The following is a 25,238-nucleotide window of genomic DNA, read 5'->3' as shown; positions in this document are numbered from 1 at the left end:
GAACCTCCAGTATATTATTGAGTAGAAGTGATGAAAGCAGGCATCCCTGTCTGGTTTCTGATCTTAGAGTGAAAACATCTTTTAATGTTAGCTGTGAGTTTTTCAAAGACATCACTTACCAAGTTAAGAGAATTCCTTTACTAATTTGTTGCATGCTTCTATCATGAAATATTGTTATATTTCATTATATGTTTTTTTCTGCATTGGCTGAGATGATCATATGTTTTTTGTTCTATTGATGGAGTGTATTAGACTAATTGATTTCCAGATGTTAAAGTGCCTTTGAATTTCTAAGATAAGTTTCACTTGGTATAGTGCATTTTTTTTTTATATATTGCTGGTTTCAATAGCATTTTTTGAGAGGTTTGTCTATCTATTCATAAAAGATATTGGTCCATAGTTTTCTCACCTAATGATCTCTTTGTGTGATTTTAGAATGTAGGAACCATCAGCATGAAAGGATGATTTGGGAAGTATTTAATACTCTTTTATTTTGTGGAAAAATTAGTGAAGAATTTATATTACTCCATATATAGATATTTGGTAGACCCCACCAAGGAAACTATTTGGCTCTGCAATTTTCATCATGGTGGTTTTCTTATTATTAATATAATTAGTTTTATAAGTTTAAATTTTCCATTTGTTTTTGTGTTAGCTTCAGTATTTTTGTCTTTTCAGTCACTTATCTATTTCATTTTAACAAATCTGTTGGCATACAGTTTCTCATAGTATGGACAAACTATTCTGTATAATTTTATGATTCACAGTATCAATAAATTATCCTTATAAGTTTGTGGTGTAGCTGGGCACGGTGGTGCAGTCTGTAATCCCAGCACTCTGAAGCTGGAAGATCACAAGTTCAGGGCTAGCCTGGGCAATTTAGAGACCTAGTGGGACTTTATCTCAAAAATAAAAAATAGTGTAGGAATATAGCTCAGTATGAAAGTCCTGTGTTCAATCCCCAGTATTAGAATAGAAAAAAATTTTTGATGAAAATTTAGTAGAAATGACTTCTCATTTTTAAGTGTAATATTTTGAATATTTTTTGTTTTTATTTGGGCAGTCTAGCAATTTTGTTGATTGGTTCAAAAACAAACTTTGAATCTCATTAATTTTCACTGGTTTTTCTACTCTATTAATCTCTGAACTACTTTGTATTATTTCCTTCCTTTTGCTTTCTTTAGGTTTAGATTGGAAGTCTTCAAATGCAAGGTTAGATTTTTGATTTGAGAATCCTTTTTTTTTAAGTGTTTACATTTATATCTTTCCTTCTAAGCACTGTTTCAGATCCATCTCATAAATTTTAGCAAGCTATGTCTTCATTTTCATAAATCTGTTTTAAAAAAATTTTCCATATATTTTTGACCCACTTGTTGCTTAGTAATGTGTTAATTTGCATTTTTTTACAAGTTTCCCTTTCTGTAATTGATTCCTAATTTCACTCCAATGTGGTTGTTCAACATACTTTGTATCATTTCCATTATTTTAAATAGACTCACACGTGTGTTATGGCCTGACAGTGGTTTACCCTGATGAATGTCTTTGTAAACTTGATAAATCATATAGCCTGCTGCTGTTGGGCACAGGTCTTATAGGTCTGTAACCTATCTTTTGTTTATAGCGTCATTGAAACCTATTTCCTTGTTGATATTCTGTCTAGATATTGTTCTTACAAATGTAATGAAGCCTCTACCATTGTTGAATCATCCATTTTGTCGTCAGTCTTTGACTCGTGTATTTTGGGGACTCTTTTGATAGGTACATACATAATTGTATCTTCCTGATAGATTGACCTACTTATAATTATGAAATGTTCCTTTCTCTAGCAACATTTTTGTAAAAAGCTAAATGTTTTAAATTTATTGTATCTGATATTACTATAACTCTTCTAGTTTTTTATGGTTATTTTTACTATTTTTATATTTGAATGTAAAGTGTCTCTGGTAGACAGCATACAGTAGGATGTGGTTATTTAAATACAGCCTGGCACTGCGTTTTCATTTGACTAATACACTCATTTAATTTATTATAAGACAGGGGGACAGCATATCAAAGTAATTAAAAAAAAAGAATTTCAACCAATAATTTTTTGTGCAGAAAAAGTTTTTTAAACGAATGTGAAATATGGTTGGACTTATATATAGTATTTTACATTTTAACTTTGATATTAACATTTTTGTTCCTCTAGTTTTCCTTTTTTTTTTGCACTATGCAAAAGTTTTCTAGTGTAACGTTTTACTAACTTTAATGAATTTTCACTATATTTTAAAATTTATTTTCTTAGTGCTAAATGTATCTCAGGTTAATAGACTCTCCTGTAGACAATCAAAATCCAGTGGGATGTAAAAATATTCTGATATAGCTCTACTCATTCTGCCACTTTTGTGATGTTATTGTTATATATGTATCTGTACATACTACAATCCAAAAGTACAGTGCTACAGTTATTACTGTGTATAACTATATACAGGCTTATTATAGAAGCTGAAAAAATAAGAGAACTAGTGTATCTTCATGGCGTTTGTTATATGAATCTTCCTATCTACAGTTTCTGCTTTTTATTTTTTTTTCTTTTTCAGTTGTATTGAGGATTAAACCTTGGGCCTACTCACTGATCTACATCCTCAGTCCTTTTTTGAGACAGAATCTCACTGAGTTGTCTAGTCTAGGTTCCAACTTATGATCCTCTTGTCAATTTATGAGCCTCTCAGAGTGCTGCGATTACAGGCATGCACCACCACTCCTAATTTCCAATACATCTTTGCTCCCACTGAAACCCTGTTTTTATTGACAAATCTGTTACATTTCTAAGTGTTTATATAATTGCCTTTGAAATATGAGGAGAAGAAAGGTATGGAAATAAGGATTTATACAATGTTTTATAATTACAGAAATACATAGGCTGGGAGTGTAGATCAGAGATAGAGCATTTACCTAATGTGTGTAAGGCTCTGGGTTCAGTCCTCAGCCCTGAAAAAAGAAACAGGAAAGAAAGAAAAAGAAAGGTTAAAAAATAATTCTATAAATACCTTTTCTGGTCCCTTCTGTTTTATGTAGATTGGAATTATTGTCCATCCCTTGTGTGTTCAGCCTGAAGAAGTTTCCATAGTGTTTATGGTAAGGAAGACCTGCCCTGCAAGCAGGTTTTATAGTTGATGTTGTTATTAAATCTGGAAATGTCTTTGCCTTCATTTTGAAAGGTAGTTTTTCTACACTGGTTTTCATTGACTACTCCATTTGCCCTGTTGCTTTCTGTGCCCCATTATTTCTAATGAGATTGGTCACTTATCTTATTAGGGTTCCCTTGTGAATTGTCATTTTTCTTCTACTATCTCCAAATGTTTTTCTTTGTTCTGACTGTTAGCTTTTTTTTACTAAGATGCTTCTGAATGTGAATCTGTTTACCTTTGCTTTACTTTGAGTTCTAGAGGATTCTTGGGTGCATATGTTAAATTTTTTTTTTTTTTTTTTTTTTTTGGTACCGGGGATCGAACTCGGGTCCTTAAGCTTGCAAGGCAGGCACCGAACCGCTGAGCTAAATCCCTGGCAATATGTTAATTTTTTAAGAAATCAAATTTGGGATGTTTTCAGCCACTATTTCTTTCCATGTTTTCCTTTCCTTTTGTCTTTCTCCCTTCTGCACAGAGCTTCCATTATTAGTGCTATCCCACACCTCTGTGATACTCTGTTCTATTTTCTCACTGTGTCTTACAATATAGCTTCAAAGTTCACTGATTTTACTACAGCCAGTTTGTATGTACTATTGAGTCCCCCTAGTGAATTTTTCATGTTGGCTACTATACTTTTCAACTCTGAATTTCCATTTCTTTTTTTAAAAAATTCTGTCCCTTGCTTGACATTCCCCCTTAGATATGAAAGTGTCATCACAGCTTCCATTTCTTCTTTTCTTCTGCGAGCCTCATATCTCTTATTGTGGAAAAATAGAAACAATACAAAAATTACCATTTAATCCTTTTTTAATGTGTGATTCGGTGGCCTTAAGTGCACTCACAATGTTGGACAACCATTACTGCTATCTATTTTATGAACTTTCTCATCATTGCAAACAGAAACTAGCTTTTAATCAATAGCTCAATTTTAGCCTACTCCTCCCAGCTTTATATTCTTTTTGTCTTTGTGAATTTGCCTAATCTGGCTACTTTGAATAAATACAATTATACAGTAGTTGTCCTTTTATGTCTGGAATCTTTCATTCAGCTTCATCTTTAAGGGTCCATCTAGGATAAAGCATGTATCAGAATTTCGTATCTTTTTAAAGTTGAGTAATAGTTATGTGCACCCACCACAGTTTGTTTATCCGTTCATCCACTGACAGAGATATGTAGATGTTTCCGCCATATGGCCGCTGTGAGTAATGCTGCTATGAACATTGTCCTTTACCTCTTTAATTATGGTTTCCTTTAGTTTTTTTTTAAACAATTTCTGCTTTGACATTTTGTCTGTTAAATTTTATATTTAGAACCACTAAGCAGCATTTTATATTGCTTGCTTCACCCCACCCCTGCCCCGTTTTGGTCACACTTTCTTAATTATTTGCATGCCTCATAATTTTGGGTTGAAAACTAGATATTTTAGGTCAAATATTTTAGCAATGCTAGATAGTGATCCTTTTTTCTTCTTCAGAATTCACTTTTACTGCTGTTGGCTTGTAAATTTGGCTACAGCTGTGACTGAAGTCTTTCAGGGAGTTCACCCTTACCAGAGCCGTTCAGGTCCCTCCCCTGGAGGCGCCAATGTGTGGGAGTCAGCCTGACTCAGCAGTGTGTTGTGGCTGCCTCCTCCCTGATATTTTGGGTAAGCCGTCTGCCTCATTTGGTGTTACATGTGCTTGTCAGACTTCCCTGATTTCCAGCTGATTTTTCTATTATTTTGTGTAATGCGCTGGGATACAAATTACTCCATAGATAGAGCTAACTAAACTTGGGCAGAGACAGTTTTTGAGGCCAGTGTTTAGATTTTGTTTGACTAGGACTCCTCTTTGTTCTTTCTTCACTGTTCTCTCTGCAACTGACTGGCCTACAGTTCAGCTCATCACCCTCACTGGGTATCCAGGTCTCTGGTGTCTTCGAGCATGTCCACAGGCTCAAACTTCTGCCATACTGTGTTTCATACACAGATTCTGAGTTCTCTGTTCTTAGGTATCCCCTCAGCCTGAGCAACTTGTTACAGTCTCGGCCCATAGCATTAGGCAGGTGATGTAGCCTCTTGTCATCATGGTTTGTCTCCCTCTGTGTAGAACCTTTACCTTAAAGCAAACTGGGGTGAAGGAGATTGAAGCCCTTATTCTTGGCTTGTGTATCAGTGTGGTAGAGCCCTAGCCTTCCAGTGGGGAAGTGGCCCACTGTGTGGCTACACTGACTGGGTACTTAGCCTCCTGGGATGAGAAAGGCCGGTGGCTGACCACTCTTGGAGAAATGCCATACCCTTTGACTGTGGCTGGAGGAGGGAGAGCCCTAGGTCCTGACCATGAATGCTTGGATGCGGCTTCATTATGCTGAACTGACTGGGATGGTGAGAACAAGGGCCACATTGTCCCATTGTTTTTACAGAGATTTAGTAGATTTTATTGGATAAATGTTTCTTCACTTGCTGTATTTCCTGAGGCATTGTCCAGAGACTTTCACCGGTTATTTATGAAATACTTTTTTAGAAACTATGGTTCTGTCACTGGGAACAGCTTCATAGAGATTCTCATGCCACCATTTCAGAAGCATGGATTTTTAAAAAAAATTCTACAAAGGGAATACTGTAAATTATACAATATAAAAATACAAGGATATAATATAAATGTATAAAAATATTAATGGTAGTGTGACCATTGTAAGAGAATTATGTGTTGTTATTTTCTCTTTTGTGACAGGGAGAAACCAAACCTAGGGACTCAGACATGTTAGCAATATTTCTGCCTATGTGTGGTTTGTTTTTACTTATTTTTTTTTATTGAGTTTATTGGTACATTTAGGGATACAGTACAGTTACATTCATTGTTGGGATCATGTACCTTTACATGGCAAGTCTTGAGTCTCATTTTTTTCCCCTTACCTCTGCCCTCCCTTCACCCCCTCCTCCCCTCCCCATCTACAAACACTTTATTTTCATCTTTTCATTCTCTCACATTTTTTTCTTTTCCCTTTTTGTTCTTCCCCTACGTATCACACCTTCCCTACACCTTTAGCTCCTTTCCTCCCATTTCTAAATGTCAGTAATCTTATTAGAATCTTATGCATTGTTGCAGAATATTCACACCAGGGAAACTATTTGGTATTTACACATGTGGGACTTATTTATTTCACTTAGGAGTATATCTTCAATATGTATCCATTTTCCTATGAATGAATCTATTCTCTCGCTCTTTATGGCTGAGTAATATTCCATTTTATAGAAAAACCACAACTTCTTTATCCAGTTTCCAACGGATGGGCAAATAGGTTGTTTCCAAGATTTAGCTATTACAAACTGTGCCGCTATAAACATGGGTGCACATACTTCTCTGTGATATGATTCTTTTAGTTCTCTTGGAAAGATACCCAACAGAGGGATGGCTGGGTCAAATGGAACCTCCAGTCCAAGCTCTTTGAGGTATCTCCATATTGATTTCCATAGTGGTTGCACTAGTCTGCACTCCCACCAACAATGGAGGAGGGTTCCTTTCTCCCCACAACCCCGCCAACATTTGTTATTGTGTGATTTCTTGATAGCAGCCATTCTTTGTGGGGTGAGGTGGAATCTCAGTGTTGTTTTCATCTGCATCTCTCGAATGACCAGTGATGTGGAACATTTTTTCATATATTTTCTTGCTGCTTTCACTTCTTTGTATGAGAAATGTCTGTTCATTTCGGATGCCCATTTTTGGATCGGGTCTTTATATTTGGGGGGACTGATTGTTTTGAGTTCTTTATATATCCTTGATAATAGTCCTTTGTCTGAGGTACAGCTGGTAAAAATTTTTTCCCACATTGTAGATTGTCTCTTAGTTCTGCTAATGGTTTCTTTTGAAGTACAGAAGCTTTTTAGTAAGATGAGATCCCAGTTGTTGATTCTTTCTGCTAGTTCCCGTGCTACTGAGGATTTGTTCATAAAGTCTTTTCCTATACCAATGTCTTCCAGAGTTCTGCCTAACTTACTTTCCAGCAAGTTTAATGTTTCTGTTTTAATATTTAGATCTTTAATCCATTTGGATTTTAATTTAGTGCATGGCGAAAGATAAGGGTCTAATTTTAATCTGTGACAGGTTGATATCCAGTTTTTCCAACACCATTTATTAAAGAGGCTATCTTTCCTCCACTGAGGATGGTGAGCTCCTTTGTCGAAGATGAGGTAGCTGAGTACATCTGCATTTGTTTTTGTGTCTTCCAGTCTGTTCCATTGATCCTCAGGCCTATTTCTTTGCCAGTACCATGCTGATTTTATCACAGTGGCTTTGTAGTATAGTTTCAAATTGGGAATTGTTACACCTGGTGCCATGTGACTGTTGCCTATAATGGCTTTTGCTATTCTAGGTCTCTTGTGGTTCCAAATGAATTTTTGGATTCTTTTTTCTAGTTCTGTGAAATATAGTGTTGGAATTTCAATTGGCATTGCATTGAATGTATATAGCAGTTTCGGTAGTATGGCCATTTTCACTATGTTGATTCTTCCTACCCAGGAGCAGGGGATATCTTTCCATTTTTTTATATCCTCTTCGATTTCTTTTTTCAGAGTGCTGTAGTTTTCAGTGTAGAGATCTTTTGTTTCTTTTGTTAGATTGATTCCTAGATACTTCATTTTTTTGGATGCTATTGTAAAAGGAATTTTTTCCCTTATTTCTCTTTCTGTCTGTCTGTTATTTGTGTATAGAAAGGCTATTGATTTTTGGGTATTCACCTTGTATCCAGATACTTTACTGAATCTGTCAATTAAGTCTAGAAGTTTTTTGGTGGAGTTTTTTGGATCTTCAATGTAGAGTATCATATCATCAGCAAATAATGATAGTTTAACTTCTTCCTTTCCTATCTTTATTGCTTTAATTTCTTTCTCTTGTCTAATTGCTGTGGCTAATGTTTCCAGAACTATATTGAAGAGAAGTGGCGATAGTGGGCATCCTTGTCTTGTTCCTGATTTTAACATGAAGGTTTTCAGTTTTTGGCCATTCAATATGATGTTGGCTGATGGTTTTTCATAAATAGCCTTTATTAAATTGAGGTATAGACCATCTATTCCAATTTTTTGCAGGGTTTTTATCATGAATGGGTGTTGAATTTTATCAAATGCTTTTTCTGCATCTATTGAGAGGATCATATGGTTTTTGTCCTTGACTTTGTTAATATAATGTATTACATTCACTGACTTTCGTATGTTGAACCACCCTTGCATCTCTGGAATAAATCCGACTTGGTCATGATGGATGATCTTCTTAATAATCCTCTGTATTCTGTTTGCTAGTATCTTATTAAGGATTTTTGCATCTATATTCATTAAGGAGATTGGTCTGTAGTTCTCCTTTTTGGTTGTATCTTTCTCTGGTTTGGGAATCAGAGTGATACTTGCTTCCAGGAATGAATTTGGAAGTATAGCTTCTCTTTCAATTTCATTGAAAAGTTTGAAGAGTAATGGTAGTAGTTCTTCTCTAAATGTCTTGTAAAATTCAGCAGTGAATCCATCAGGGCCTGGGCTTTTCTTTGTTGGTAAGTTTTTAATTACATTTTCAATTTCACTGATTGTGATTGGGGTGTTTAAAATGTTTTTATCTTCTTCGTTCAACTTTGGTAATTCATAAGTATCTAGAAATCTGTCCATTTCTTCTGTGTTTTCCATTTTATTAGAGTACAGGTTCTCAAAGTAGGTGTTCATGATCCTCTGGATTTCTTTCGGATCTGTTGTGACTTCGCCTTTTTCATTCCTAATTGCATGGATCTGAGCCTTTTCTTTCCTTTTTTTGATAAGATTAGCTAAGGGTTTGTCAATTTTATTTATTCTTTCAAAAAACCAGCTCTTTGTTTCATTTATTTTTTGTATCGTTTTCTTAATTTCAATTGCATTGATTTCTGCTCGGATCTTTATAATTTCCTCTCTTGTTCGAGCTTTGGGTTTTTCTTGCTCTTGTTTTTCTAGGAGTCTAAGTTTCATCGTTAAGTTGTTTATTTGAGCCCGCTCTGTTTTCCTAGTGTGGGCATTCAATGTTATGAATTTTCCACGTAGAACTGCTTTCATTGTGTCCCAAAGATTCCTGTATGTTGTATTGGCATTCTCATTTATTTGTAAAAACTGTCTAATTTCTTCTTTAATTTCCTCTGTAATCCATTGATTGTTTAGGAGAGTGTTGTTCAGTTTCCATGTGCTTGTGAAGTTTCTATAGTTTCTTGTGCTATTGATGTCTAGTTTGATTGCACTATGATCTGATAATAAACAGGGGATGACTTCAATTTTTTTGCATTTATTTAGACCTGTTTTGTGAGCCAGTATGTGGTCTATTTTGGAGAATGATCCATGTGCAGCCGAAAAGAATGTATATTCTGGTTTTTGGGGGTGGAATACTCTATAAACATCTATTAAGTCCATGTGTTCCAAAGCTTGGTTCAGTTCTATTATTTCATTGTTGATTTTCTGCCTAGTAGATCTGTCAATTTGTGATAGTGGGGTATTTAAATCCCCCACTACAATTGTATTAGTGCTTATTTGGTTTTTCATGTTACTTAATATTTGTTTTATATAGTTGGGGGCATTTATATTTGGTGCATATATGTTTATGATTGTCAGCTCTTCCTCTTGAATTGTTCCCTTTACAAGGATGTAGTGTCCTTCTTTGTCTCTCTTAATGAGTTTTGGTTTGAAATTTACTTTATCTGAGAATAAGATTGCTACCCCTGCTTTTTTCTGGACTCCTGACGCATGGAGAATTGTTTTCCATCCTTTCACTTTCAGTCTATGGACTTCCTTTTGCACTAGGTGTGTTTCTTGTATACAACATATTGTTGGATTTTGCTTCTTAATCCATTCTGCCAATCTGTTTCTCTTGATTGGTGAATTGAGGCCATTAACATTGATGGTTACAACTGATATATTTTGACTTATTCTTGTCATGTTTTTGTCCATTTGTTGACTCTTTTTACTTTTTCTCCCATCTCCTTTTAGTTTCTTGCCTTGCCTATTTGATTTGGTCTGTTGGGCCTCATGTTATTGTGAATTTCGTTGTCCTTTTCTAGGATATTGTTTAGAATTCCTTGCAGTGCTGGTTTGGTGTTCATGAAATTTCTCAGGTGCTCTTTGTCGTGGAAGTATTTTATTTCCCCATCTATTTTGAAAGAGAGTTTTGCAGGATACAAAAGTCTAGGTTGGAGATTCTTTTCTTTTAGGACTTGGAATACCTCACTCCAGGCTCTCCTTGACCTAAGGGTTTGTGTTGAAAAGTCTGCTGTGATTCTAATGGGCTTCCCTTTGCATGTGATTTGTTTCTTTTCTCTTACTGCTTGTAGTATTTTGTTTTTCTGTTGGATTTCTGGAATCTTGATTATTATATGTCTAGGTGTAGATTTTTTTTGATCGTGGCTAGTTGGGGTTCTATATGCCTCACTTATCTGTATGTCTAATTCTTCCCTTCTGTTTGGGAAGTTTTCTGTCATTAATTCTGTGAAGAGCTTTTTTATATCATTTGTGTTTTCTCCTGTTTTTTCATGAATTCCTATCAGTCTTATGTTATTTTTCTTTGTATCGTCTAGGAGTTGTTGGATTGATTTCTCATGATCCCTTACTGTTTTTAATAGACCTCTTTTTTCACGGTCACTGACTGCTATCCTATCTTCTATATCTGAAATTCTATCTTCGCAATCTTTTATTCTGTTTCGTACACTTTCAATAGAGTTTTTAATCTCCTGGATATCTGTTTGAATCTGTTTTATGGATTCCATTTCTTTCCTCTGTTGGGCATTCATTGTTTCCATGTCTTTCTTATGCTGAGTCTTCATGGCTTCTATCACAGTCTTGAGCTCATCTATTTTTTTCTCAGTTTCTGCTCTAGAGTCTCGAATCATGACTTCTATTTTGCTCATCATCTCTCTGGCTAGCTGGGAAATTATTTCTGATTTGAATTTTTCTAGAGCCTGATTGATCAATTTTGTTACCTCCTGTGCTATGGGTCCAGGGAGTCCTGTTGGTTCACTATCAGACTTTTCATCCTCATTTGTCCTACTATTTGCTATTGGTGAACTGGATATTTGTTTTTGTGTCTTGCTTAAGTGTTTTCTCATTTTTATTTTTATTGTTGGGTTGTCCTTCTTTAATTTCTGGGTATTACTTAAATCTTCCTAATATAGTTGCGTTTTAGCTTTTGAGTTTCTAATGACTCATAGACATTCTCGTTTTCATAATATCAGAGAAAACAACTCTTTAAATCAATCACCACTCTTTGTCCCAATTGATACATTCAGCAGCCCAATAGGATCAGGCACAGCTTGCCAACTGACCACTTATGGTAGTCATTAATGTATCACCTTTAACTCATGTGAATTAGATTAATTTCAAGAAGCAGCTCATAGTATGTTTGCAGTGAATATTCTTTTCAATATGGCATCTTTACCATTTAGGATGGGGGGTTCGACTTAGAACAAGAGGATTAGATAAGTGAAAGAATTAGAGCAGGTTTGAAGTGAATCCAGAGGTTGTAGAATTACCTTACTATCTTTACAAAGCTATTAAGTTCAGGGGGGATAGAGAGAGTGCAGGAATAAGGACAGGAATATATCCCCTTAACAGTAACAGGCGCTTGCCTTCCCTTGAAGGTACAGAGCCATGAGTGAGGTAAAATGACTGGAGAAAAGAACATAAAGAGAAACCCGTCCTAAAAACAAAAAATAAAAAAAGAAGTCTGAGTTCTTCAGGAACTGGAATAAAAAGGGAGATGAGGGACACTATGGTGGAGCAAGAGACTGAGTTGGAGAGACAGGACAGAAAAAAGAAAGAAATTTTAGGGTGGAAAGAGGAAAAAAGAGACAAGAGAGAGGGAAAGAAAAAGAATTTGAAGGTCCTCTTTCAGGCTATCTCTGATCTCATATTATACCACATGCACAGTCATATGCGGAACCCAATCCCCTGGTTATAGCTAGCCAATGGCTGTTCCTCACGACTGAGACTGAACACAATCTACAAAGCCTAACTTTAGTTTCCTTACCCTCAGGGTTGAACTCCACTCCGTTCTATTACAGGTTTCCCCTGCCCTTTCTTTAAAGATGATCAAAGTTCGGAGCTCAGAAAACTACCCTTCATGGGAACCTATGCCTCTGCAGAGTTGGTCTAAGGACTGGCCCGATCAGGAGTTTTGAGAACGGGGGGGGGGGTCGTGTGGGTGTTTCAAGGGCGCCCGCGCGGCTACCTTCCTTCCTGGGTCTGTTGTCGCGCAGGCCGGGAGCTCACGCGCACGCCGCCGGGTGATCGCAGACAGGCAGGTAGGCAGGCAGCTGAAAAAAACCCCCTCTGGGGTCCTTGGGTCCTTCCTGGGTCTGTTGTCGTGCAGGCCGGGAGCTCCCGCGCAGGCCGGGAGCTCGCACGCACGCCACCGGGTGATCGCAGACAGGCAGGCAGGCAGGCAGCTGAAAAAAACCCCCCTGTTTTTACTTATTTTTATTTTATTGTGTTTTATTTTGTTTTGAGCTGGGTATCACTATGTTACCCAGGCTCACTAGGTTGCCTGGGCTCAATGGATCCTCTCACCTCAACCTTCGAAAAGCTGGGACCAGGCACACACAATTCTCGCACGCACGCCACCGGGTGATCGCAGACAGGCAGGCAGGCAGGCAGCTGAAAAAAACCCCCCTGTTTTTACTTATTTTTATTTTATTGTGTTTTATTTTGTTTTGAGCTGGGTATCACTATGTTACCCAGGCTCACTAGGTTGCCTGGGCTCAATGGATCCTCTCACCTCAACCTTCGAAAAGCTGGGACTACAGGCACACACAATCATGGCCATGAGTGGTTCATTTATTCTTTTCAATTATTTTTAATTAATTTATTTTATTGTTGCACTTAAGTTATACAATATAGCGATATTTAGCATTGGAAATTTGCTCCTTTACATAATCCATCTAGGTTATTATTTCCCTATTTCCCTGCCCTCCCTTCAACTCCTCTACCCCTCCCTATCTACAAAGACTTTGCTTCCATTTTTTTTTCTTTTTCTCATGTTAATTCCATTCCTGTCTTTCCCCCATCCCTTCCACTTCCCCTTCTCCTTTGCACCTTTTCTTCCTATTTCACATTATCTATTGTAACTTTTAGTCCTTAATTACACTTTCAGTTTCTCATACTAGAGAAACTATTCGGTCTTTACATGTATCCTATTTATTTTGCTTAAGAGTGTGGTCTCAGTGTACATTCACTTAGCTATAAATGTCTCTAGTTTATCATTCTTTATGGCTGAGTAGTATTCCATTTTATTTAAAAAAATTTTTTTTCTTTATCCAGTCTCCTTTTGATGGGCAGTTAGGCTGCTTCCAAGTTTTAGTTATCATGAATTGTGCTGCTATGAACATGAGTGCACATAATCACTGTGGTATGATTCTTTTAATTTGTTGGGGAAGATACCCAGCAGGGGGATAGCTGAGTGAAATGGGACCTCCAATCCTAGTTCTTTGAGGTGTCTCCATACTGATTTCCACAATGGTTGCACCAATCTATACTCACACCAACAGTGAAGCAGGGTTCCTCTTTCCCATAGCCCTGCCAGCATTTGTTATTGGTTGATTTCTTGATAGTAGCCGTTCTTTCTGGAGTGAGGTGGGATATCAGTGTTGTTTTCATCAGCATCTCTCAGATGACCAGCGATGTTGAACATTTTTTCATATGTTTATTTGCTATTTCTACTTCTTTGTCTGAGAAATGTCTGTTCATTTCAGATGACCATTTTTGGATTGGGTCTTTAAATTTGGGGGGGGTCTGATTTTTTAAAAATTCTTTATATATTCTAGATAGCAGACCTTTGTCTGAGGAACAGCTGGTGAAAAGTTCTTCCATGTTGTGGGTTGTCTCCACTCTGTTGGTGGTTTCTCTTGATGTGAAGAAGCTTTTTAATAAGATGAAATCCCAGTTGTTGATTCTTTGTGCTCGTTCCCATGCGACTGAAGTTTTGTTGGTGAACTCTTTTCCTACACCAATGTCTTCAAGAGTTCTACCTAACCTCTCTTCCAGTAGGTTTAACGTTTCTGTTTTAAAATTAGATCTTTGAACTATTTTGATTTTAGTTTAGTGCATGGTGAGAGATATAGGTCTAGTTTAAATCTTTGGCAAGTTGAAACCCAATTTTTCCAGCACACTTTATTAAATTTCCTTCCTTCAGAGTGTTTGGCTCCTTAGTTGAAGATGAGGTGGCTGAGTATGTTTGGAGGTGTTTCTGCACCTTCTTCTTCCCCCTGCCCCTTTTTCCTGGTACCAGGATTGAATTCCAGGATTCAACTCAGTACCTTGAGCCTGCGAGGCATGGGAAGCACCACTGAGCTAAATCCTCAGAGCCTCTGCATCTTCTAATTTGTTTCTCTGATCCTCAGGTCTGTTTCTTTGTCAGTATCATGCTGTTTTTATCACTGTGGCTTTGTAGTATAGTTTTAAGTTGGGGATTGTGATACCCCTGCCTTGTTTTTGTTGCCTAGAATTGTTTTTGCTATTCTGGTTCTAAATGAATTTTTTAATAGTTTTCTCTATTTCTGTGAAATATGCTGTTAAAATTTCAATTGGCATTGCATTGAATCTATATAGTAGTTTTGGAAGTATGGCTGTTTTCACAATTTTGGTTCTTCTTACCCAGGAGCAAGGGGCGTCTTTCCATTTTCTGATAGTCTCTTTGATCTTTTCAGAGTGCTGGAGTTTTCAGAGTAGAGGTCTTTTATTTTTTTCATTAGATTGATTCCTAGGTATTTCATTTTTTTGTATGCTATTGTGAAAGGAATTGTTTCTTATTCATTTTTCTTATATTTGTGGCCTCCATGAGTCACTTGTTGCAGAAAATTAGAAATGACTACCATTTTGCTAAGAAGTGATAAGAAACTGCTATAATTAAATACAAAAATATATTATAAAGCATTACAATTAAAGCAGTGTAATCCTGAGGGAGGAGCACATACCCAGATGGAAAGATTGGCAGACAGATTAACAAGAGAATAGAGACTGGCAGTAGACAATTTTATATATGGCAACTTAGTATATGATAAAATTTCCATTTCAAAACAATGAGGGAAGTAATGATTTCATAATTGTATTGAGACAAGTGGAGAACCATGTATGGGGAGAATTGTTTTCTTTTTAAATTTTTCTTAAAGGATGGGGTGGGGTTTATTAGGTCCAGGCTGGCCCCAAACTCTTGAACCCAGACAATCTTTCTGTTTCAGTTTCTTGTAGCAGCTGAGACTATAGGCATGTGCCACTATGCCCAATAAAGAATTATATTCTTATTCCATAATACATACAAAAATAAAGTCCATGTCAATGAGAGACAAACAAAAACTGAGATATGTTCATAATTTTGAAGAAGAAACCAAGACCAAAAACCTCAAAAAAAATTAGCTCATGTACATTTGTCTGTGTGTGTGTGTGTGTGTGTGTGTGTGTGTGTGTGGTGTGAAAATGAGCATGTATGTAGAAGGATCTACATGGAGCTCTGAACAGTGGTGTACAGGAAAGTTTTACTTTCTTTATGTCTGTTACTGTTACAATTACTATGTATAACAAATATATAGAATAAATTTCATTTTGGAAAAAAAATAGATGTCAGCCATGATTGCTGACAGAGAGGCCTGTAGCTCAGTGCACAGTCATCTCTCTCCTGAGAAATTCAAGTGCTCACTGATCAATAGATCATTTTCTTTATGAAGTACAGGCAAGAATGCTTTATGTGGGGACTTATGGGAGACAACTTTCCCTCATTCTCTTCACTGAATTCATCATAGTCAGCCCGGAATTAGAGCTAACTAGGAAGACGAGAGAAACCATTCTTCATATCTACGGGGTGCCAGCCACTGTCTCAATTTTTCCTGTCCCTCACAGCAGAAGGTGAGCTTCTGGAAGGTTCTCTCTTAGTATCTTTGCTTCAGTACATGACAGGAGGTTGCAGATTTTATTCAGTTAAGGTGGACAGTAGTTCAGAAATAGATTAAGAAAGTTTTGAATGTAAGGTTCAGAAGATTGCTATTTATTACCTGATATAGATACCTGAGGATATTTTAAAAGGCTTTTTTACTCTTTTAATTAAGAATGGTTTGGTTAAGTTATTGAAAGTTTCATCAACTTCAGTACCACTGACATTTGGGATTAGGTAATTTTTCATTATGTGTGTGTTGGGGGGTGTCTTGTGCACTGTAAAACATTTAGCAAAAATCCCTGGCCTCTAACCCACTAGTCACCAGTAGCATTCTTTAGTTGCAACAATCAAAAATGTTTCCAGATATTGCCAAATGTCTCCCAGGGGCAAAGATTATCTGTTGAGAACCGCTTGGTTGTTAGGGGGAGAAGTGAGCCAGAGGCTGGGGAGATTACATGCTCAGATCAGAGGAAAAAGAACCAAAAATGGAGATGGATAAAAGACATGTTAATTTAAGCGTAATTTGACCTCAGGATAGTGACTTCTTTTTAATTTTTAATTTGAAATACTTTAATGTTTAGTGACATAAAGGCAAAATGGCTTTTAGCAGATCAAAGAGAACCACAGACACAGGCTTTAACTACCAAATTCTCCTAAACATTTAAAAAATACCAATTCTTCACACATTATTCTAAAAAGAAGAAAAGGAAGGAATACTTCTCATTGATGAAACTAATATCACCAGGATATCAAAGTCAAATATATCACAAGGAGACTACAGACAAATATTTCTATGGATATGAAAACTCCATCTTTAACAAAATAGTATCACACTCTTTACAGAAACATATAAGACAAATCATATATCATGAACAGGTGAGATTTGCGCATTGTTGGTTCAATATTTGAACATCATTTTGATATTATCTTAATAGAATAAAAAAGTACATAGCCATTTCAGTAGAAACAGGAAAACATCCAAACTTCTTTCCTGATAAAAGTCCTCCCCACACTAGAAATAGAAATAGAATCGTGACAGACTGGGTGGTTTCCTCCTGAGCTCAAAAATGATACCAGAAATCTACTCTTGACACTGATATTCAACGTCCTGTCAGAGAGTAGCCAGGATAACTAGGCAAGAACGATAAGTAAACATCATCCATATTGGAAAGCAAGAAATAAATATGTACTCAAGGATTGCATAATTTTAAATATAGACACTCCAAAGGAATGTACTAATATATTAGTAAAACATAAAATCTTAAGCTAATTTATACAGTATAAAATAAATATTCAAAAATCAGTTCCATTCTCCTATAGTTTTTTTAAATGTTCAGTCTCAATTTCATTGATGTCCACTCTCATCTTTATAATTTCACTCCTCAATATTTGTTTGCAGCTGATTTGTTGTTTTCTCTCAATATCTTATTTTATTTGTTTTTGTTGTTGTTTTTTTATTTTTTGAGACAGGGTCTCTATGTAGTTGAGACTGATCTAGAACCCACTATGTAGCCCAGGCTGCTCTCAAACTCACAGCGATCCTCCTGCCTCAGCCTCCCGAGTGCTGGGATTACAGGCGTGCACCATCATGCCCGGCTCAATATCTTATTTTAATCCTAGTGCCCTCAGGCCTAACCCCATCAGGAGTCAATCACAGGATCCAGATTTAATTACCTCTGAAAAAACATAAGGCTTTGGGGGGACATCTAAACATAAGCCATAACATTCTGCTCCTTGCTCCCCAAAAGACTCATGCATATCCCTTTTTGCAAAAGGCATTTAGTCCATCTCCAAGAGTTGCCAAAGTTCTAACAGCTTCAGCAAAATCCAAAGTCTCCTCTGAGATTTGAGGCAAACTCTTAGCTACAAGCCTCTGTATAAATGAAAAAAAAAAGTCAAACACTTCCAACATTCAATGGCACAAAATAGACATTTCCATTCCAACAGTTACAAATGGGGATACAAAGGAATGGGACCAAGACAAGTCCAGAATCCAGCAGGGCAAACATTAAGTCCAATAGTCCTATGTACAGTGTCCAAGGCAACCTGTGGTGAAATGTGAAAGGGTTGGGTGGCTCCGTCCCTGCGGCATTTCTGGAGGTTGCAGCTGTAGTTCCTGTGACTTCCTTCTTGGGCTGGCTCTGCTCCCTTGTTTTCCTGAGAGGATCCATGTTCCTTGCTTCTCCAAACTTCTGGGGTCTCCACTGAACCTTCTGCTTCACACTCACATTTTCACACACTGCCTGGCCTCCCAGGCCTTCTTCAGAAATCTGGGTGGAAGCCATCCTGACCCCACAACTCTTGTATTCTGCATGTACCTTAAACTAGCACCACATGGATGATGCCAATGTCTGCTGCCAGCTGGAGCAGTAGCCAGGCTTCCTTCTTTCTTGGCTGTAGGGGTTGAGTGCCTGGATCACTGAGCAGTCTGAACCCAATTCAAGGAACAAATTCTCTAGGCTGCTGCCATTCTGAAACATGGGGGGGCCACCACCATTTTGGAACCTGGTACTGTGGGGCTTTCTTCTCAAAGCAAACTCTTTCACCTTTACAACTCTGAGGCTGCAAAGGGTGGAGACTTGCTGCTTCCTGTGATGCCCTCAGGTCATCTTTTCTATTCTCCTGTTCCTTCTCAGCAATCCACATCTCTTCTGCTATATCTTTCACAGCTTTCCCGGAGCTTCTCTTCTGACCAAACTCAAAACATTTTAAATCATTCTGCTGAGCTTTTTTTCTCTCTTAATTCTCAACATTAACCTGGCAAAAGCCCCCAACAGTAGCCATGCCACGACCTCAATATTCAACTGCCTTGAAATTTCTTCTGCAAGATTAATTAGTTCACTGCCCCTTATCTTAGTCTCAGGTAAAATCTCCAGACATGAACAAAATGCAAGCAAACCTTCTGCCAAGCCATAACATTGGCTGGAGTCCAACAGCCAATATGATCCTTTCCAGTAGAAATCTCCTGAGCATGGTCTTTACCAGCCTTCTGGTCTTCTGAGCTCTGACTAGACTCTTCCATACAGAACAGCCTAAGGCATTCCAGCTGTCCTAGAGTAGCTGACTTCTCCAAATCTTTCCTAACTCTTCACCTTCCCACAAGCTAGTTCCAAAGGCTTTTGAGTCACATGGCCAGGTAATGTCACAGCAACCATCCCACTCATGGTACCAAATTTCCATGTTAGTTACTTTTCTCTAATCGCTGAGTCAAAATGCCTAGCACCCAAAGTTGATGGGAAAGGGTTTATTTGGCTTACAGTTCGTTGAAGCTTCAGTCCATACTCTACTGGCTCCAAGACAGAGAGGGCAAACAGACATAACAGAGGAGAAACAACATGAGGATAGCGACTTCTATAACTTACTGTATTAAAATTCCACATAGCTCTCAGAGGGCTGAGGCAGGAGAATCAAAAATTGGAGGCTAGCCTGGGCTACACAGCAAATATGAGACCAATCTGGAATACAGCAAAACCCTTTAAATAATAAAATAAAATAAAATGCCATGTAGTATTTTGATGCACAATATAGAAGTGTTGTGTAGTATTGAACTAGAAATCTAAGAGAACAATTCACAGGGCATTGCTGTTTGTCTCCTCTACAAAAATATGGAAGCTAACATTGCTTTGGGGAAACTAAAGCCAGAATTTTCAGGAAAAGCTTACGGCCAGTTGCCTGACTATATTTACCCCTTATGTAACTGGAAATATTAAAAATAAACATGCATTTTATTTTTGGTTGAGACAGAGTCTTGCTGTGTAGTCCAGGCTGGCTTTAAACTCATGGCAATCTTCCTGTCTCAGCCTCCCAAGTGTGGTGATTACAGGTGTGCATGACCATGCCTGGAAAACATGCATCTTTTAATGAATATTGCCATTTTGTATTTATAAAACTGTTCATGTTGCAATTCCCCCTGCTGATGAAATGTAAAACTCTTTGCCATTACCCTAGAAATGTGAAGCAATGTTCCTTTAAGTGTAGAGGTTATTGCAAATTGGCATTGAAGCAGGCTTGAGGGAACAGGAATATAAAATACATATCAGATGCAAACAATCTGCTTTGGGAAAAATCTGCATGCCTGTTGTTTGCTCCCATGGGGTCCACTAAGAGTGGAGGACCACTATTACCCAGTGATGGTGGAGCAACAGCGTGGTGAGCAGTTGTGTCAGAGCTCCTGTTTCCCCAGTTAAATAAGACAAAGATTAGGCAAGGTTTGGCTGTGTTTTATTGCCATGGCTTCATTTTCCTAATCCTCATTTTTTTTGGCCTTGAAAGAAATAAAGAATAGTCATAATATCCACCTAATTGACGATTGGTGTTAGGATGTGCGAATACTTCTGGGTAATTTCCGTGAGGAGAAAATGTCTTCTTGGTATGTACTTGCTTTATGCTGAGGATAATGAGGGGAAAAAAATGCCTGACTGTGATCTGGTTCTTGATACACAGTCTTTGGAATTAATATCACTGAGTCCATCGTGCCAGTCTGGCCTCTAATAACAAGTCACAGATGTGCTTGATTAGACTGAGGTTCATTTCTATTGTTAAAATAGTTGATTCAAGTGCAGGGAATCTCCTCATATTTTTCAAAACTTAGTTTCTAATGTTGTAATATATTCTGTGTGATTTTGTACTTTTAATTCACATTTTAGAGCTAGGGATGTAGCTCACTGGTACAGCACTTGTCTAATGTACGTGGGGCTTTGGGTTTAATCCCTAGCACTGGTCACCACCCCCCAACATTCACATTTTATACACCATCTTCAATTTGTTATCAGGCACAGAAGAAAAGTCAGCAAGCAAGCATCCTGCTTCCTTGTACAATGCTTCAATCTCACAAGATGGTCCCCGTGGCAAGAGGCTTCCTTGGTGGACTGTTAGTTCTGGTGCCCTCTGTCCTGGGTTTCCACCAGCTCCTTTCCCACTTTCCAGTGCACTATAGCTTTTGAAAGCAGAAATTTACCCTGCTTAGGGGTGTAGAAGGAGCAAACTGCCTGCTCCCTCTTCATGGCACTGCACAGACTGCTGCCAACACAACTCTGGTTGACCAGGCCACTTCTTCTACCTTTCCTTGCTACAAAATGAACATCCATAAAAGTAACTTCTTTTACTGCCAAGTAAACCAACATCTTGGGGTTTTTTTTTGTTTGTTTTTGTACTGGGAATCCAATTCAGGGCCTCACTCTTGTCAGGGAGGCAATGTACTGCTGAGCTACATCCCCAGCCCTACCTTGGGTTTTGTGTACTCTCTCCCTCCCCATCAATCACAGAGGGCACAACTTTAGAGAGCACGGTAGCAAGGAAATGGAGAAATGGAGGGCGTACTTATCATAATCTCAATATGCAATTTCCAGCTCTTTACTTCAGCTCTTAGGCTTTTATCTGTGATTCTCAGCACCTTTCTTTCCAGGCACTGTAGATCACTACAACTGCCTTCAAGTGAATCAAGAACTTTGGCCTGACTTCTCTCTTTGCTGCCAACTTGTGTGCAGTAGGCCCCCTAATCCATGGAGGATATGTTCCAAGACTCCAATGAGTGCCTGCAAGCACAGCTGAGTTTTACATTTTACCCTATATGTATACCTGATAAAGTCTAATCTGTGAATTAGACACAGTTAGATATAATAATTTCTAATACAATGGAACAATTAAAACCATATACCATAGTAAAAGCTATGTGAATGATGTCTCTCCCTCAAAATATTTTATTGTTCTGTACTCACCCCCTTCTTCTTGTGATGATGTGAGATAATTCTGAAAGGAAGCACTTAATACTTTAAGCCCGACCGCTTCTCTTTGGCAGATCCACATTGCCAGCATCATTTCTCTTGCATTTTGGGGCCCTTCATAAATAAAATAAGAGTTAAACACCAGTACTTTGATATCACAAGTTGATCTGACAGCTAAGTTGGGTACTAAGGGGTGGGTAGCATATACTGTGTGTATAAGGTGGATAAAGGGATGACTCAGGTTGGGGGCGTGGCACAAGACAGCGTGAGATTTCATCACGTTACTCTGAAGGGCAATGATTTAAAACTTAGGAATTATTTCTGGAATTTTCCATTTAATATTTTTGGCTGCAGTTGCTCACATGTAACTGAAACTAGAAAGCAAACCTGAGAGGATGAGGTGGTGCTGTACCCTAGGGCTCACTTTTACTCTATCTGTGTCACAGACTGGGGATAATGACACCTCCCATGCCTTCCTAAAATGGTTACAGTGGATTTACATGGGCTACTATATATGAACATGTTATAAAAACTAGGAAATGCCAAAGGCATGTTTTGTAACTGCCTTTCCAAACTCATCCCTAAAATCATACAGGTTCCTCCAAGTACCATTTTCACAAATTTCTTTACAATGTAGCAAAACTTTGGTAAGGATTTGTTTTCATTCTTGAGTCACAGGTGTAGAGCTGTTGCCTTAGCTAGCAATTCTTATAGGTTGCTTTTTGGTTTCTGTTCACACAACTATCACTTCCCAGACGTCCTTCTGTTTCTAGGCCTCCTAGCCATGCACCACTCTTACTATCAACAAAGTGGCCTCCATGCACTCCCTGCAGTCTGAGGGTGAATGTTCCAGGAGTGGCACCTTGCCTGGGACTCCACCAAGCCTGCCCCAGCCCAACCCATACAGCAACTCCCACACCTCTGCCAGGAGGAGGACACCACAAAACTGGTTTTTAATAAGATTAAATTATGGGGAATTTTTGTGGCACTAAAACAATTTTTAACCACTTACCAGTCCAATTATTTAAATAGAAGATGACCAAAAATTGCCCATTTTTGTTAATTTTTATAAGATAATATAACAGGAAATTTTTTAAATGATAATTTTATCAAATTTATTCAATGCCAGAATCGACCGATTGAAATGACACCTGTCCAAGCAATGGTCAGGAAAGTCAATGTATAAAAAAGCCCACTGTCAGAGTGAGGCTCAGGGTAAACTGTTAAGAGGTGAACTAACTTATTTTCTGTTTAGAAATATTCATAAAAAATTGGAAAGACAAAAAGGAAAGATGATCTGTACTGCCAATCTCTTTAACATGGTGTGAATGGTCCTCACTTCCCTTCTATGTTATAGGAATAAAATCGTACTGTTTGGTGACACATATTTTTAATGGCTTATTGTATTTTTATTGTGGTGAAATACACACAACAAAAATTACTATCTTAACCATTTTAACTGTACAGTTTAGTGGCATTAAATGCATTCATAATGTTGTGTAACCATTATCACTATTTGTTTCCATAAACTAACTCTCTTTCTCATAGTATATACTGGGAACTGAGGCCAGGACCTTTGCACTAAGCTACTTTTTATTTTTAAAAATAAAAGTTTCCCTTTCCCTAGCCTGTTTTATTTTTAATTTTGAAATAATGTCTTACTAAATTTCCCAGTTGGGCTCAAAACTTGTGAACTCAAACTGCCTCAATTTCCCAGAGTTCTAGAATCTTCTCAACTTTAATACTGAAACTCCACACCCATCAAACAATAACATCCCATTCCAACATCCCCCTTGCCCACTGTAGCCCCAATTCTACCTTTGGTCCCTATGATTTTGACTATTGAAACTCCCTAATATAAGTAGAATCATACAGTGTTTGGGGTGTGTATGTGTGTGTGTGTGTGTTTATGTGTGTACATATGATTGGTTTAAGTACCATTATTTTCAAATTTTGTAATAGCACACATCAATTTTTCTGCCTTTAAATATTAATTTGCAATGTGATTTTTAATGGTGCATTATATCCCACTGTATATATCACAAGTTAATTAACAACCCATCATGGATGAACACTTAGATCTTATTTTGCCTGCATGGCCATGTGACAGGAAGTTAGCTAGGGGCAGGAGTGGGAAGTCGGAGACAAAGTGTTTCCCTGAGCACATGCTCCAAAATAGGTACTGTAGTTAGATGAGCCCATTTTCTATGTTCTTATTTCTCTCCTGGATGGTGGAACTCTGCTACATGTTCACCACTGTAGGACATTTCCTATGTAGCTAAGTCTTAATTCATTTCCATTTTTTTATGAATTCACATAAATAGGAGTATAGAATCAACAGGTTTATTGTATTTCAACACCTTTGATGAGCATTACAAAATTGTCATTCAGAAAGTATGAACCAATTTAAATTTCCAAGAGCAATATAAAAAGGATGCTAATTTCCTGGGTAATATGGCCAATTGTAGTAGTCACTTTACCATCACTGGGACAAAATACTCAACAAGTTAAAAGGGGAGGGTTTATTTTGGCTTGCAGTTTTCAAAAGATTCAGTCCATGGTTGCCTCCAAGGCAGAAATGGTATGCTTGAGTGGAATGGCAGAGGAAAGCTGCTCATTCCATAGTGGTCAGGAGGTAGAGAAGGGAGGAGCTAGTGGCATGAATACACATTTTCAGGTCACAGCCCCAGGGACCTACCCCCTTCAAACAGACCACACTTCTAAACAAGAGACTTTGGGAGGACATTTTAGATCTAAAACGTAACACTCCTCCTTTATCTCCCAAAAGACCCATGATATCTCATAACATGAAACACATTTAGTCCATCTCTAAGTGTTGCCAAAATCTTAACATTTTCAGTATTGCTGAAAATTCCAAGTGCAAAGTCTACTCTGAGACTCAAGACAAACTTAGTTGTGAGCCCTTGTGAAAATAAAAAAGAAAGTTAAAAACTTGCAACACACAAAGGCATAAAGTGAACATTTCCATTCCAAAAAGGAGGACTAAGGGAATGGATAGAAATTGGACCAAAGCAAGACCAAAATTCAGCATGGCAAACATTAAATACTGCCGGTCTGTGACAAGCACTTGAGGTAGGTTATGGTGGGATGTGAGCTCCAAAATGTTTGAACAATTGTCCCTGTGGCCTTGCCCGTTGCAGCCCACATTGCCTTTCTGTTGGTCTGCCTCCATTTGCTAACTGCAGTTTTCCTCAGCAGATGTTCCATATATGTGGCATCTTCAACTTTCTGTGATATCCACTGCTCCTACTGCTTCACTTTACAGCTGCATGTACTGTCCTCTCAGGAGCAAACTGTCTGGCCTCCCAGGCTTTCCTTTGAAATCTAGGTGGAAGCAACCATAACCCAACAACTCTTGCATTTAGCATGCCTAAAAAATCTCCAGGATGATATCAGGGTTTGTGAAAAGTTTGACTGTGGACCATGGCTGCAGTGGC

General features: G+C 37.8%; 2 long non-coding RNA genes across 6 annotated transcripts in view; one reads left to right on the top strand and one right to left on the bottom strand.

Moving 5' to 3' along the window:
* Positions 1 to 25,238, top strand: part of LOC104849234 — a 48,184-nt gene that overhangs the window by 16,057 nt on the left and 6,889 nt on the right. The window lies entirely within an intron of this gene.
* Positions 12,754 to 25,238, bottom strand: part of LOC104849233 — a 28,886-nt gene continuing 16,401 nt past the window's right edge. For 4 of the 5 annotated variants that reach the window (XR_004517959.1, XR_004517961.1, XR_004517962.1 and 1 more), the window contains 2 exons: positions 21,775 to 21,894; positions 18,831 to 19,343 (listed from right to left, as the gene is read on the bottom strand). This is a non-coding gene — a long non-coding RNA (uncharacterized LOC104849233). Of the gene's footprint in view, positions 12,790 to 18,830; positions 19,344 to 21,774; positions 21,895 to 25,238 lie in introns of those variants that run through there. The other variant, XR_776701.1, reaches the window with a different exon arrangement.

This window comes from Fukomys damarensis, unplaced genomic scaffold, assembly GCF_012274545.1.
Source record: "Fukomys damarensis isolate Sample0158 unplaced genomic scaffold, DMR_v1.0_HiC HiC_scaffold_19, whole genome shotgun sequence".
Lineage (NCBI taxonomy): Eukaryota > Metazoa > Chordata > Mammalia > Rodentia > Bathyergidae > Fukomys > Fukomys damarensis.
Note: the sequence above shows the minus strand (reverse complement) of the source record. Positions and strands in the feature narration are given on the sequence as shown.